Raw genomic sequence first — 16,378 nt, forward strand, 5'->3', positions numbered from 1 at the left:
AAAAGAACGATTGAAAAAAGAAGAAAGAAAGAAATTGTGAAAGAAACCAAGAAAAAAAGAAAATCAGTGAAGAAACAAAAAAAAAGGAAAGAAAAGGAAAAAAGATAAAGAACGGAGGAAAACTAGCAAACGAAATCCACCAAAATTGGTCAAATAAAACAACAAACTTAGCATACAAAGAAAAAACAAATGGAAAAGGGTTCCCAATAGATATAGGTATTGGGAAATCCTTCGACGAGATGGAAGTTGTACCCACATTGAGCAAGATACAGTCTTCGCTCGAGAAGTGAGCGTACTTACGCCTAGGTGGGAGCCACGAGGCAAAGGGAGTGAATCGGTTGTAACATTTCCCCCCACTACAAGAAATATGCTCATACATGACGTTTTTTAAGACGTCGTTGATGAATTCGTCATAAATCTATGACGATTTCATCTGAGATTGTCGTAACCCGTTTGAGGGGATCAAATCTACATATAAATTACGACGATGTGAGTTAAAAACGTCGTAACCGCATAAGATGAGATCGTCATAACTTTTACGACGATTATAAAATTGTCGTAACATGTTCTAACTATGTTGACATGTCACTCGTGGGTCCATTCTACCCCAACTCATCCTAGTTTGTGAAACCGGTTCCATGTGATTCTATAGAAAACTGTTTGAATGACTGAAAATAGCTAGAAATATCACAAAGTGCATACACGTTGGTGATCATCCATAAAACATGGCCTAAAGTTAGTGAAAATTTTAATATTGTCATTTTGTAAATTATTTTTGGTAGCTGCTTCACAAAAATTCTTGTGTTTATAGCACTAAAAACCATTTTCAATGACACATATTTTGAACCAATCACGAGGTAGAAAGCACCCTCCCACGGATCACCACATTGTAGCCGATCTAGGCCGTCCACACCCTACGTATCGAACGTGTCTCGTTTGACCTAATCTAAAGAAAACCACTAGCCCCCTTCTCCCCCCGCGAGCCCTCTCTCTGTCCCCCTCTCGCGACTCCTCTGCTGCCGTCACCTATGCCGCTCGATTTTGGCGAGTTGACGTGGCTCTCGCCGGTGCGCAGCACACCTCCGGGTCCCCTCACGCCACTCTCTCCTTCCCTCCCGTCAGATCCATCTCTCGCGCCCGCAACCCTCACCCGTGATGGACCTCGTTGCCAGATCGCTGGATCCAATGGACGTTAGCTCCAACACGACCATGACCACGAGCGGCGGCGGCAGCGACGGAGGGAAGGACAGGGACAAGGGCAAGGGCGCCTTGGTCTCCTTCACGGAGGGCGAGAAGGTGCTCGCCTACCACGGGCCCCTCCTCTACGAGGCCAAGGTTCCCCTCCCCTTCCCCACTTTCCCGCTGCCCCCTCCATTCCGTTTCGGTCTAGGGTTCGCCGTCGGGTCGGTTCCCCGGAGGCCCCCGCTTCTTCGTTCCGTCCTTCTCGGTCGCGGCTAGGGTTTGGTGCGGTACCGTTGGAGCAGACGAGGGTTCAGGGAGTTGCGAACCCGTAATCCAAGGCCGTAGAAGTTACAGTACATTGGACGGCACACGCACACTGTTCTTCTTTTCAGGGAAAAATCACAGCAGCCTTCTTCCGATTTCTTTCGCTCTGCCAACCAAAGGGACCGATGCATAAGTTGCCAACCAGAAGCTACCTAAGCATTGTGGTTGTAGCCACTAATTTTATATCTGGATCACGCGTATGGACAAGCGTTTGTGAACATCTCACTATCAGACCGACCAACGATTAACACGATGTTAACTATTTTCTTGGACTGTTGGTGCTTCATTTAGTAACTAGGATTGGGAGATGGGACTACATTTGTACTTTAGGATGCACACCTGAAGGTCATATGAGCATGATATTTTTTACTAGTTGCACGTCTGCAAGTCTTCCCTCAGTGATATAGTACCCGTTTGATGGGAGGACCACATTGTAGCCGATCTAACCTGAGCGAGCCACATTGATGTGCTATAACACATTAATTCTAGGCTTAATTGTATAATTAGCTTGTTGTTTAGCTTTGCACATTATTTGGCTGGTTTTTCTCTTTTACTCACCTTGTGTGTGGATAGTGATTTATCATTGAGCTTCAAACCATAACAGCCTGCACTGGCACTGGTTTGGTTTAATCTAGACAGTGTGGTGGTTAAGACTGTTATTCCATGGTCTGTGTAGTTTTATAGTGGAGCTATTTGATGTCATAACATTTTGTTTATGATTCCTCTCTCAAATTCTCACTTTGTGCATGTTGATTGGTTTGTTGGTTAATGTTCGTGCAGTTATATTCTGTCCAAGCTGCTTTGGCCAATGGAGGTGTCACTCAAGTCCGCTCATTTGCCAAGGAGGCAGTTATAGTAGAGAAGGGTCCCGCTCAGCGCCCAGCTCCTAGGGGACATGGTAACTGACCGATGAATTCAATTCCCCTTTTAACTACATTTTCTGAATTGCTACCTGTTTTTTACATTATCGTCTCTAGCCGTGCCCCAGCCAGTGAGCGAGCGAGCGACAACCATGCCGGCGGATGCCAAGATCTGGTGGGGGGAGCTCGAGGAGGACGATACGGGCGACCTCGACTTCCTGTAGCTTTAATGTAATTTGTTGAGATGCGCTCCAAAGACGGTCAATTGCCTCCTCTGTTTTTCTTCTGTAGCTTTAATGTAATTTGTACTGCCTAACTATTGTAGTTCATTTTATTTTGATTTGTGTGCTCTGTGCTTGCCTGTGCTCAGATAGGATCCTCGCCTACCGTATATCGTCCCTGCTCGCGAGACAGGCGCGCTGCTGGTGGTGCCGCAAGGACGACGAGGGGTGCTCCCTCATGGGGTTCAGGGGCGACGACTCGCCGGCCACCAGAGGCTGGATCAGGTGAGCTTCCCTTTCCCCCTACCCGTGCGCCCTGCTTGCTTGGTGTGGCTGCTTCTCCCGGTTCGCTGGTTCGTTCTAGGTGCTTGCGTGGCTCGGTAGTGTCGTTGTGAGACGGAGAGGAGGAGAGATCCGTAGCTGTTTTGTGCATAGACCAAGATGGGAGTTCTTTGTATCAGTACATCAACTATCAATGACATGCTTCATTTGTTATTGTTCTAGCTAGAGCCCGCAGATTTGTTAACATTTATCTTAGCCAAATGTATTAGTAAATTTTGCTGTGGTGCTGGACACATTACCTTGAAAATAAAATATAAAAATGGGATGAACTGATCCAATCTAAGGGGCTACTAATGCTAGCCTGCAGCTTAGTAAGTGGGGGATCGTCTAAACTTTAGTATCTTGCTGAGCTATATATGTTGTCCTACTGTTATGGGAGAAAACTAGTGCACAATCTTGTATAGCTAGGAAATGGAAATACTCACTCTAGAAAGTTAAAATCTTATTCCATTGTGATAATCTTGGAGGCAAAATCTTATTCTATTGTGATAATTTTTCCAGTGTACCTTATGACCTGTGAATATATGTTTGTTTTGATGTTCCAGAATGGCTACAAAGCTACAGAAGCTTCTCACTAAACAAATTCTCTTAGCTAACCCCTAGGAGAGCCCTTCTCATTTTTGTGTTATGTCATGATATTGCAGCTTACACGATGCATGGCGTTATATGATACCATGCTAAGCCTAAAGAGTCCAATTGGTACCCATTGCCTGGGCTTTGCATTCAACCTGGCAGGATTCATTCTTGCAGCTGGTGAAAAGGTATTACACTTACATACCGACTGCCTTCTGGAATTGTTTATTTTTTATACCAACTATAATGCTTGTTCTGCTTCTATTTATACCGTGTAGGGTCCACGTACTGGTATGCCTCTTTGTTGTGTTTCACTTCAGTCACCTGCTGGAGCAGCTCAAGGCCAGGTCTGGGCTTTAGCAGAAGCTTACTGATCAGTTTGTTGTTAAAAATCCATATGGTGTACAGTTATTGTTGTTATTTCTGAAGTATCTTATCATATGCGCAGCCTCTCGTTTTGCTTGTTGTATCGATATTGTGCGGTGTGGTGCTGCACATTCGCCATGTGTTTGTTCAGTCCTCATTTTAGGTGGTAGTTGACTAGCTTCGCTTGTTGTGCTTGTTCATGTAATTATCTCTATCGTCGTACCAATTGACGGATGATTCCGAGTTTTGATGATCGCGTCGAGTGGCTCTGTACATTAGTGACCTCTAATATATAGCTTTTCGATGGATTAGGAATATTTAGAAGATGTCCGTTTCGAGTGGCTCTGTACATTAGTGACCTGTATATATACATGGTGCTTTGTGTATTTGTTGATGCTTTGTTAATATAAACTATACTGTTGGCATAAGTGGTCTTTCTTATATGTGATGCTTTGTTAATACTTAAGAACATGCTTGATGACCTGTTTCTCACGTGTCTCTAAAGAAAATGGAACAAGAGAAGCTGGAGAAGCTCGCACGCAAGGCATGCCAACATCCAGTTTCTTGAACCGATGAATTGGCCAGTAGACATTGATGTTTTATGTCCATAGTTCTTATCTACATGTGAATTAGCATCATTATTGACAAAATTATGTGTGCCCAATGCGTATGTATCTTTTGGCTTCCCATAAGTTGAAATGCACTAATATATATGTTCTGTGAGGGTCATGAAACTGATGTTCTGTAATTCTGTAATTTGTAATATATATGCCTGCAAGTCTTCCCTCAGTGATATAGTATTCTATAATTTGTAATATATATGCCTGCAAGTCTTCCCTCAGTGATATAGTATTCTGTAATTTGTCATGTCATTGAAAACTACTTAGTCTTCCATCATTTATTGTTAACTTGAGTCCATCTTTTTGTTCCACAAGTGTTTCTTCCAATATTGGATAGTTTTATGATACCTGACATGTATTCTTGCTATTATACTGTGATAGACGTGCCATAAAAATGGTGTCATCCATAGGGACCTTAAACTAGAGAACTTCTTACATTCAAATAAGAAGATAAGTTCACCTCTACACGCAATTGATTTTGGACTATCTGTGTTATTCACGACTAGCCTTTTCAAGAACATACTGTATTTAGCTAAATATAGTTAGTAACTAGTTCATGATTTAGGAAACTATTGTATTTGGCCAAGTACCAGTTAATGACTAGTTTGTGTTTTAATTGTCTGTCACAATTGTGATTACCATGCGAGCTTTATTAGATTGACAAAAACTGGTTGAAATCCACCTTATTAGGCAAGTATGTTTCCTGAACCTGAGGTGTGTAATTTGACGGAGTAACCTGTATATTGGCATCTTCATATTAAATAGATGCTTACTGTCAGGTGTCTGAACATTGGGGGCATCACTTTATGAGCAGCCAGTCTACCTATCAGTTCATAGTGCAGACACATTATAGATACTACTTTGCAGGTTCATTCTTTCCATTCATCCATTGTTTCTTGTACCTCCAGGCATAGCAAACAACAATGCAAGCTCAGAAAGTCTTAAATATTTTGATTGACAACTGCAAAAAATTCTTAGACGACCGCTGAAAAAATAAATAATTTGCCCCACCAACTGCCAACATTGCTAGTCACGTGTAGTGGTGAAAAGGAGCAGCAGAATCCCATATATGTAGCATTTTAAAGTTTTTAACTAATTTGTGTTATATGAGTTGGTCCCCATAATTTATTCCATTCTGTTGATTTCTCCGTCTTATTGTAGCCTAACAACATTTTGGAACATGCGATTGATTTCAACTACAATTACTAGAAAAATACTTGCGTGAGTTTATCTGAAAATAAACCCATGTTATATGGAGAAACTGAACATTCTAATGAACAAATTAATTCCAAACGTTGTAGAACAACAAGGTTTGCAATGTTGAACTATTTTCTGTTTCTCAAATACAAAATAACTTGCTCATTTTGGGCATACATGTATCCCCATTGTTATCTTTATGATGATGTTTGTCACTAATATAACGTATTTACAAATCGTTCGCAATCATTAGTATCACCGATAACTATGCATCGTTTTTGTTCTTCTATTTTTATTTGTGTACAGACTGCATACAACTTAACATGTTGTAAGATGTGCTTTTTTTTTCTAATCATTCTATTTTATAACATTCAGATGATGGCCTTCATTCATGTTTCGTCGCGAGCACTATGACGAAGGAGTCAGAAGAAAGCAAGGCATGCATGATCTAGGCATGCATGCACACTCTCGCATCTCAGGACATTCTTTTAATGCTGAATTTTCTTGGAATTTGGATGTAGTGCTGATTTTGCTGAGAATTTGATGTATATTTGCATGCAAAGAAAATTCAAATGTTGGGAGTTATGTACATATTCTTATAATACTCTCCTAATTGGAAAATACGTTGGCATTGAATCTGGGCTGGTTTTATGTTGATGATACAAATTTTATTTGGTAAAAATAGGCATGGGCCAAATCTAGAATTGGTCGAAATGTCTATTGAACAAAATTTATTTGGGCTTTGAAAAGAGGAACTGAATCTATTGGCAGCAATTAAGGCTGAAATATAAATAGAAGTGCGTAAAAAAGGTTGAGGCCCAAAAAAGAAATGGATAGTAAAAGGCTATGGTTCAGAAATTAAAAAGGTCGAATTGTTGGCCCAGGCACGTGTAGGTAATCAAAGCATAGGAAAAAAAATACACAATGGGCTATTTTAATGGGCTCGGCCCACGTAAAGCACCGAATTGGACCAACCCATGTGATCAAATGGGTTGGGCTGATTTCAACCATGATGTTTTGATTTCGTCGTAATTTTGCCACGTAGGACTGCCACATAGGATTGGGTTTTATTGCCAACGACGATTTAGGATCGTCGTAAAGGTTACGACGATCCAGGAATCGTCGTAGAAGTTACGACGATTTTGATCAAAACATCGCTGATGTTCATTTGTGACGCTCCATTTTTTGACGCTTGGTTTTTCGTCGTGAGATCGTCGTAAATTAAAAACCGTGACGATGTAGCGACGAAAAAATAGCGTCATGTATTAGCATATTCCTTGTAGTGCCTATTTCCCTCTTACACGAAATGTTGTGAATCGATCGACCGACCAAGTCGTCGCAACGGACACGCACTCTTCGTTTGATCAAACTTGATCGAAGCACACCACCCGAACACGTCAAACTTTTCAACCCACCCATCACCTCATACCCCCCCTACGCGATGACCTTCCCTTCTCCATGTGTGCACCACCATTCTGTCGCGCCTATCCTTGTCTTCGATGCCACTCGATGTGCGAACCCGGGTCTTTGTGTCGCTTCGTCACTCTCGTTGACGCTCTCCTTCCACTTCCTCCTTCATCCTTTCAGCTATTGGAAATATGCCCTAGAGGCAATAATAAGGTGGTTATTATTATTTTTCCTTGTTCATGATAATCGTTTATTATCCATGCTAGAATTGTATTGATTGGAAACTCAAATACAAGTGTCGTACATAGACAACATTGTATCCCTAGTGCGCCTCTAATGGACTAGCTCGTTGATCAAAGATGGGCAAGGTTTCCTGGCCATAGACATGATTTGTCATTTGATAACGGGATCACATCATTAGGGGAATGATGTGATGGACAAGACCCAAACTATGAACGTAGCATATGATCGTGTAAGTTTATTGCTATTGTTTTCTACTCCCTCTGTAAACTAATATAAGAGCATTTAGGTTACTAAAATAGTGTTCTAAATACTCTTATATTAGTTTACGGAGGGAGTACATGTCAAGTATTTGTTCCTATGACCATAAGATCATGCAAGTCACTGACACCGTAGGAGTACCTTGTTGGAAATATGCCCTAGTGGCAATAAGAAATTAGTTATTATTATATTTCTTTGTTCATGATAATCGTTTATTATCCATGCTATAATTGTATTGATTGGAAACACAGTGCATGTGTGGATACATAGACAAAACACTGTCCCTAGTAAGCCTCTAGTTGAATAGCTCGTTGATCAAATATGGTCAAGGTTTCCTGACCATAGGCAAGTGTTGTCACTTGATAATGGGATCACATCATTAGGAGAATCATGTGATGGACTAGACCCAAACTAATAGACGTAGTATGTTGATCGTGTCATTTTGTTGCTACTGTTTTCTGCGTGTCAAGTATTTGTTCCTATGACCATGAGATCATATAACTCACTGACACCGGAGGAATGCTTTGTGTGTATCAAACGTCGCAACATAACTGGGTGACTATAAATATGCTCTACAGGTATCTCCGAAAGTGTTCGTTGAGTTAGTATGGATCAAGACTGGGATTTGTCAATCCGTGTGACGGAGAGGTATCCCGGGGCCCACTCGGTAATACAACATACACACAAGCCTTGCAAGCAATGTGACTTAGTGTAAGTTGCGGGGTCTTGTATTACGGAACGAGTAAAGAGACTTGCTGGTAAACGAGATTGAAATAGGTATGCGGATACTGACGATCGAATCTCGGGCAAGTAACATACAGAAGGACAAAGGGAATGACATACGGGATTATATGAATCCTTGGCACTGAGGTTCAAACGATAAGATCTTCGTAGAATATTTAGGATCCAATATGGGCATCTAGGTCCCGCTATTGGATATTGACCGAGGAGTCACTCGGGTCATGTCTACATAGTTCTCGAGCCTGCAGGGTCTGCACACTTAAGGTTCGACGTTGTTTTATGCGTCTTTGAGTTATATGGTTGGTTACCGAATGTTGTTCGGAGTCCCGTATGAGATCACGGACGTCACGAGGGTTTCCGGAATGGTTCGGAAATGAAGATTGATATATAGGATGACTTCATTTGGCTACCGGAAGGTTTTCGGGCATTACCGGTAATGTACCGGGAATGACGAATGGGTTCCGGATCTTCACCGGGAGGGGGGACCACCCACCCGGGAGGGCCCAAGGACCTTGGGGGTGGTGCACCAAGTAGGTGGGGTCAGCCCAAGGCTGTCTTGCGCAAGAGAGAAAGAAAAACCAAAAGATGAGAAAGAAAAAAAAGGAAAGGTGGGAAATAAGAGAAGGACTCCACCTTCCAATCCTAGTTGGACTAGGATTGGAGGAGGACTCCTCCTCCCCTTGGTGGCGCAGCCCTTGGGGCTCCTTGAGACTCAAGGCAAGCCTCCCCTCCCCTCCTCCTATATATATGGAGCTATTAGGGCTGATTTGAGACAACTTTTCCAAGGCAGCCCGACCACATACCTCCACGGTTTTACCTCTAGATCGCGTTTCTGCGGAGCTCGGGCGGAGCCCTGCTGAGATTAGATCACCACCAACCTCCGGAGCGTCGTCACGCTGCCGGAGAACTCATCTACCTCTCCGTCTCTCTTGCTGGATCAAGAAGGCCGAGATCATCGTCGAGCTGTACGTGTGCTGAACGCGGAGGTGTTGTCCGTTCGGCACTAGATCGTGGGACGGATCGCGGCACGGTTCGTGGGACGGTTCGCGGGGCGGATCGAGGAACGTGAGGACGTTCCACTACATCAACCGCGTTCACTAACGCTTCTGCTGTGTGATCTACAAGGGTACGTAGATCGGAAATCCCCTCTCGTAGATGGACATCACCATGATAGGATTTCGTGCGCGTAGGAAATTTTTTGTTTCCCATGCGACGTTCCCCGACAATGGTATCAGAGCTAGGTTCATGCGTAGATGTCTTCTCGAGTAGAACACAAAAGTTTTTGTGGGCAGTGATGTGCATTTTGTTGCCCTCCTTAGTCTTTTCTTGATTCCGCGGTATTGTTGGATCGAAGCGGCTCGGACCGACATTACTCGTACGCTTACGAGAGACTGGTTTCACCGCTACGAGTAACTCCGTTGCTCAAAGATGACCGGCGAGTGTCGGTTTCTCCAACTTTAGTTGAATCGGATTTGACCGAGGAGGTCCTTGGATGAGGTTAAATAGCAATTCATATATCTCCGTTGTGGTGTTTGCGTAAGTAAGATGCGATCCTACTAGATACCCATGGTCACCACGTAAAACATGCAACAACAATTAGAGGACGTCTAACTTGTTTTTGCAGGGTATGCTTGTGATGTGATATGGCCAATGATGTGATGTGATATATTGGATGTATGAGATGATCATGTTGTAATAGTTAATATCGACTTGCACGTCGATGGTACGGCAACCGGCAGGAGCCATAGGGTTGTCTTTAAACTAATGTTTGTGCTTGCAGATGCGTTTACTTATTGCTAGGATGTAGCTTTAGTAGTAATAGCATGAGTAGCACGACAACCCCGATGGCGACACGTTGATGGAGATCATGATGATGGAGATCATGGTGTGACGCCGGTGACAAGAAGATCGTGCCGGTGCTTTGGTCATGGAGATCAAGAAGCACATGATGATGGCCATATCATGTCACTTATGAATTGCATGTGATGTTAATCCTTTTATGCACCTTATTTTGCTTAGAACGACGGTAGCATTATGAGGTGATCTCTCACTAAAATTTCAAGACGAAATTGTGTTCTCCCCGACTGTGCACCGTTGCTACAGTTCGTCGTTTTGAGACACCACGTGATGATCAGGTGTGATAGACTCAATGTTCACATACAACGGGTGCAAAACAGTTGCACACGCGGAACACTCGGGTTAAGCTTGACGAGCCTAGCATGTGCAGACATGTCCTCGGAACACATGAGACCAAAAGGTCGAGCATGAATCGTATAGTTGATATGATTAGCATAGAGATGCTTACCACTGAAACTATTCTCGACTCACGTGATGATCGGACTTGAGATAGTGGATTTGGATCATGTACCACTCAAATGACTAGAGATATGTACTTTTTGAGTGGAGTTCTTAAGTAATATGATTAAGTGAACTAATTGTCATGAACATAGTCTAATGGTCTTTGCGAATTACGATGTAGCTTGCGCTATAGCTCTACTGTTTTTATATGTTCCTAGACAAAATTTAGTTGAAAGTTGATGGTAGCAAACTTTGCAGACTGAGTCTGTAAAGCCGAGGATTGTCCTCGTTGCTGCGCAGAAGGCGTATGTCCTTAATGCACCACTCGTTGTGCTGCACCTCGAGCGTCGTCTGTAGATTTTATGAACATTCGACATACACGTTTCTGATGACTACACGATAGTTCAGTACAAAATACTTAATGGCTTAGAAGCAAGGTGCCGAAGACGTTTTGAAACGTCACGGAACATAAAAGATGTTCTAAAGAGATGAAATTGTGATTTCATGCTTGTGCCCTTGTTAAGAGGTATGAGACCTCCGACAAGATTCTTTGTCCACGAAGTAGAGGAGAAAAGCTCAATCATTGAGCGTGTGCTCAGATTATCTGAGTACGACAATCGCTTGAATCAAGTGGGAGTTGATCTTCCAGATAAGATAGTGATGGTTCTCCAAAGTCACTGCCACCAAGCTATGAGAGCTTCGTGATGAACTATAACATAACAAGGATAGATGCAATGATCCTTGAGAAATTCGCGATGTTTGACACTGCGAAAGTAGAAATCAAGAAGGAGCATCAATAGTTGATGGTTAGTAAAACCACTAAGTTTCGAGAAAGGCAAGGGCTAGAAGGGATACTTTGTGAAACGACAAAGCAGTTGCTGCACTAATGAAGAGACCCCAGATTAAACCCAAAGTCCGGGACTAAGTGCTTCTGTTATGAGGGGAATGGTCACTGAGGCGCAGCAACTCTAGATACTTGGTAGATAAGAAGGCTGGCAGAAGTCGAAAGAAGTATATTTGATATACATGATGTTGATGTGTACTTTACTAGTACTCCTAGTAGCACGAGGGTATTGGATACCGGTTCGGTTGCTAAGTGATTAGTAACACGAAATGAAAGCTACGACATAAACGGAGACTAGCTAAAGGCGAGGTGACGATACGTGTTGGAAGTGTTGCCAAGGTTGATATGATCAAACGTCGCACACTCCCTCTACCATCGGGATTGGTGTTAAACCTAAATAATTGTTATTTGGTGCTTGCGTTAAGCATGAACATGATTGGATCGTGTTTATTGCAATACGATTATTCATTTAAAGAGAATAATGGTTACTCTATTTGCTTGAATAATCACCTTCAATGGTTTATTGAATCTCGATCGTAGTGTTACACATGTTCATGATATTGGTGCCAAAAGATACGAGGTAATGATGATAGTACCACTTACTTGTGGCACTGCCGCTTGAGTCATGTTGGTATAAATTGCATGAAGAGGCTCCATGCTGATGGATATTTATACTCACTTGATTTTGAATCACTAGTGACATGCAAATCATACCACATGAGCAAGGCCTTGTTTTCATTGAGATGAAACAAGATAGTAACTTGTTGGAAGTGATACATTTTGATGTATGCAGTCCAATGGGTGCTGAGGCACGCAGTGGATATCATTATGTTCTTACTTCAATGACGATTTGAGTAGATACAAGAGTATTTACTTAATGAATCACAAGTCTGAAATATTGAAAAGTTTAATTCTATTTCAGGAGTGAAGTTCGTCGTAACAAGAGGATAAACTGTCTACGATATGATCATAGAAATGAATATCTGAGTTACGAGTTTTGGTACGCAGTTAAGACAATGTGGAAATTGTTTCGTAGTTCATGCCACCTGGAACATCATAGTGTGATGATGTGTCTGAACGTCATAGCCATGCACTATTTGGTATGGTACATGCTATGATGTCTCTTATCGAATTACCACTATTGTTTATGGGTTATGCATTAGAGACAACCGCATTCACTTTAAATAGGGCACCGCGTATTTCCGTTGAGATGACACAGTATAGACTAAGGTTTAGAGAAATGTAAACTGTCGTTTCTTGAAAGTTTGGGGCTTCGACACTTATGTGAAAAAGTTTCAGTCTGATAAGCTCGAACCCAAAGCGGATAAATGCATCTTCATAGGATATCCAAAACAGTTGGGTACATCTCCTATCTCAGATTCGAAAGCAAAGTGTTTGTTTCTAGAAACGGATCCTTTCTCGAGGAAAGGTTTCTCTCGAAAGAATTGAGTGGGAGGGTGGTAGAACTTGATGAGGTTATTGAACCATCACTTCAACCAGTGTGTAGCAGGGCGCAGGAAGTTGTTCCTGTGGCGCCTACACCAATTGAAGTGAAAGCTGATGATGGTGATCATCGAGCATCGGATCAAGTTACTACAAGCCTCGTAGGTTGACAAGGTCGCGTACTACTGCAGAGTGGTACGGTGACCCTGTCTTGGAGGTCATGTTGTTGACCAACAATGAACCTACGAGTTATGGAGAAAGCAGTGGTGGGCCCGGATTCCGACAAATGGCTGGAAGCCATGAAATCCGAGAGAGGATCCATGTATGAAAACAAAGTGTAGACTTTGGAAGAACTACTTGATGGTCATAGGACTATTGAGTAAAGATGGATCTTTAAAAGGAAGACATACGATGATGGTGATAAGTCACTATTAAGAAAAGCTCGACTTGTCGCAAAGATGTTTCCGACAAGATCAAACAGTTGGCTATGATGAAACTTTCTCACTCGTAGCGATGCTAAAAGTCTGTTAGAATTATGTTAGTAGTTGCTGCATTATTTATGAAATATTGCACATAGGATGTCAAAACATTGTTTCCTCGACGGTTTCCTTGAGCAAACGTTGTATGTGATACAACCAGGAGGTTTTGTCGATCCTAAAGATACTAGCAAGTATGCAAGCTCCAGCGATCCTTCAATGGACTGGTGCAAGCATCTCGGAGTTGGAATATACACTTTGATGAGGTGATCAAAGATTTTGGGTTTGTACAAGGTTTATGAGAAACTTGTATTTCCAAAGAAGTGAGTGGGAGCACTATAGAATTTCTCATAAGTATATGTGGTTGACATATTGTGGATCAGAAGTAATGTAGAATTTCTGTAAAGCATACAAGGTTGTTTGAAAGGAGTTTTTCAAAGGAATACCTGGATTGCGCTACTTGAACGTTGAGCATCAAAGATCTATGGAGATAGATTGAAAGCGCTTAATAGAAGTTTCAACAAGATGCATGCCTTGACAAGTTTTTGAAGGAGTTCAAAATAGATCAGCAAAGAAGGAGTTCTTGGTTGCGTTGTGAGGTGTGAATTTGAGTAAGACTCAAAACCCGACCCCGACAGAATAAAGAGAATAGACGAAGGTCGTCTTCTATGCCTTGGCCGTAGAATCTGAAGTATGCCATGCTGGGTACCGCACCTGATGTGTGCCTTAACTCAAAGTCTGTTGAGAGGTACACAGAGTGATCCATGATTGAATCACTAGCAGCGGCCAAAATTTATCCTTAGTAACTGATGGACTAAGGAATTTTTCTCGATTATGGAGGTGGTTAAAAAGTTCGTCGTAAAGGGTTATGTCGATGCAAGCTTTGACACTAATCCGAATAACTATGAGTAGTGAAACGGATTCGTATAGTAGAGTAGATATTTGGAGTATTTCCGAATAGCACATAGTAGCAGCATCTATAAGATGACATAAAGATTTGTAAAGAACACACGGATCTAAAAGTCTCAGAACCGTTGACTAAAAACCTCTCTCACGAGCAAGACGTGATCAGACCCCATAACTATATGGGTGTTGGATTCGTTGGAATCACATGGTGATGTGAACTAGATTATTGACTCTAGTGCAAGTGGGAGACTATTGGAAATATGCCCTAGAGGCAATAATAAATTAGTTATTATTATATTTCTTTGTTCATGATAATCGTTTATTATCCGTGCTATAATTGTATTGATTGGAAACACAGTGCATGTGTGGATACATAGACAAAACACTGTCCCTAGTAAGCCTCTAGTTGACTAGCTCGTTGATCAAAGATGGTCAAGGTTTCCTGACCATAGGCAAGTGTTGTCACTTGATAACGGGATCACATCATTAGGAGAATCATGTGATGGACTAGACCCAAACTAATAGACGTAGCATGTTGATCGTGTCATTTTGTTGCTACTGTTTTCTGCGTGTCAAGTATTTGTTTCTATGACCATGAGATCATATAACTCACTGACACCGGAGGAATGCTTTGTGTGTATCAAACGTCGCAACGTAACTGGGTGACTATAAAGATGCTATACAGGTATCTCCGAAGGTGTTCGTTGAGTTAGTATGGATCGAGACTGGGATTTGTCACTCCGTGTGATGGAGAGGTATCTCGGGGCCCACTCGGTAATACAACATCACACACAAGCCTTGCAAGCAATGTGACTTAGTGTAAGTTGCGGGGTCCTGTATTACGGAACGAGTAAAGAGACTTGCCGGTAAACGAGATTGAAATAGGTATGCGGATACTTACGATCGAATCTTGGGCAAGTAACATACGGAAGGACAAAGGGAATGACATACGGGATTATATGAATCCTTGGCACTGAGGTTCAAACGATAAGATCTTCGTAGAATATGTAGGATCCAATATGGGCATCCAGGTCCCGCTATTGGATATTGACCGAGGAGTTATTCAGGTCATGTCTACATAGTTCTCGAGCCCGCAGGGTCTGCACACTTAAGGTTCGACGTTGTTTTATGCGTATTTGAGTTATATGGTTGGTTACCGAATGTTGTTCGGAGTCCCGGATGAGATCACGGACGTCACGAGGGTTTCCGGAATGGTCCGTAAATGAAGATTGATATATAGGATGACTTCATTTGGTTACCGGAAGGTTTTCGGGCATTACCGGTAATGTACCGGGAATGACGAATGGGTTCCGGATCTTCACCGGGAGGGGGGGACCACCCACCCGGGAGGGCCCAAGGACCTTGGGGGTGGTGCACCAAGTAGGTGGGGTCAGCCCAAGGCTGTCTTGCGCAAGAGAGAAAGAAAAACCAAAAGATGAGAAAAAAAGGAAAGGTGGGAAAGAAGAGAAGGACTCCACCTTCCAATCCTAGTTGGACTAGGATTGGAGGAGGACTCCTCCTCCCCTTGGTGGCGCAGCCCTTGGGGCTCCTTGAGCCTCAAGGCAAGCCTCCCCTCCCCTCCTCCTATATATATGGAGCTATTAGGGCTGATTTGAGACAACTTTTCCAAGGCAGCCCGACCACATACCTCCACGGTTTTACCTCTAGATCGCGTTTCTGCGGAGCTCGGGCGGAGCCCTGCTGAGATTAGATCACCACCAACCTCCGGAGCGCCGTCACGCTGCCGGAGAACTCATCTACCTCTCTGCCTCTCTTGCTGGATCAAGAAGGCTGAGATCATCATCGAGCTGTACGTGTGCTGAACGCGGAGGTGCCGTCCGTTCGACACTAGATCGTGGGACGGATCGCGGGACGATTCGTGGGACGGTTCGCGGGGCGGATCGAGGGACCTGAGGACGTTCCACTACATCAATCGCGTTCACTAACGCTTCTGTTGTGCGATCTACAAGGGTACGTAGATCGGAAATCCCCTCTCGTAGATGGACATCACCATGATAGGACTTCGTTCGCGTAGGAAATTTTTTGTTTCCCATGCGACGTTCCCCAAAATAGCTTG

This window comes from Hordeum vulgare, chromosome 7H (genome assembly GCF_904849725.1).
Source record: "Hordeum vulgare subsp. vulgare chromosome 7H, MorexV3_pseudomolecules_assembly, whole genome shotgun sequence".
Taxonomy (NCBI): Eukaryota; Viridiplantae; Streptophyta; class Magnoliopsida; order Poales; family Poaceae; genus Hordeum; species Hordeum vulgare.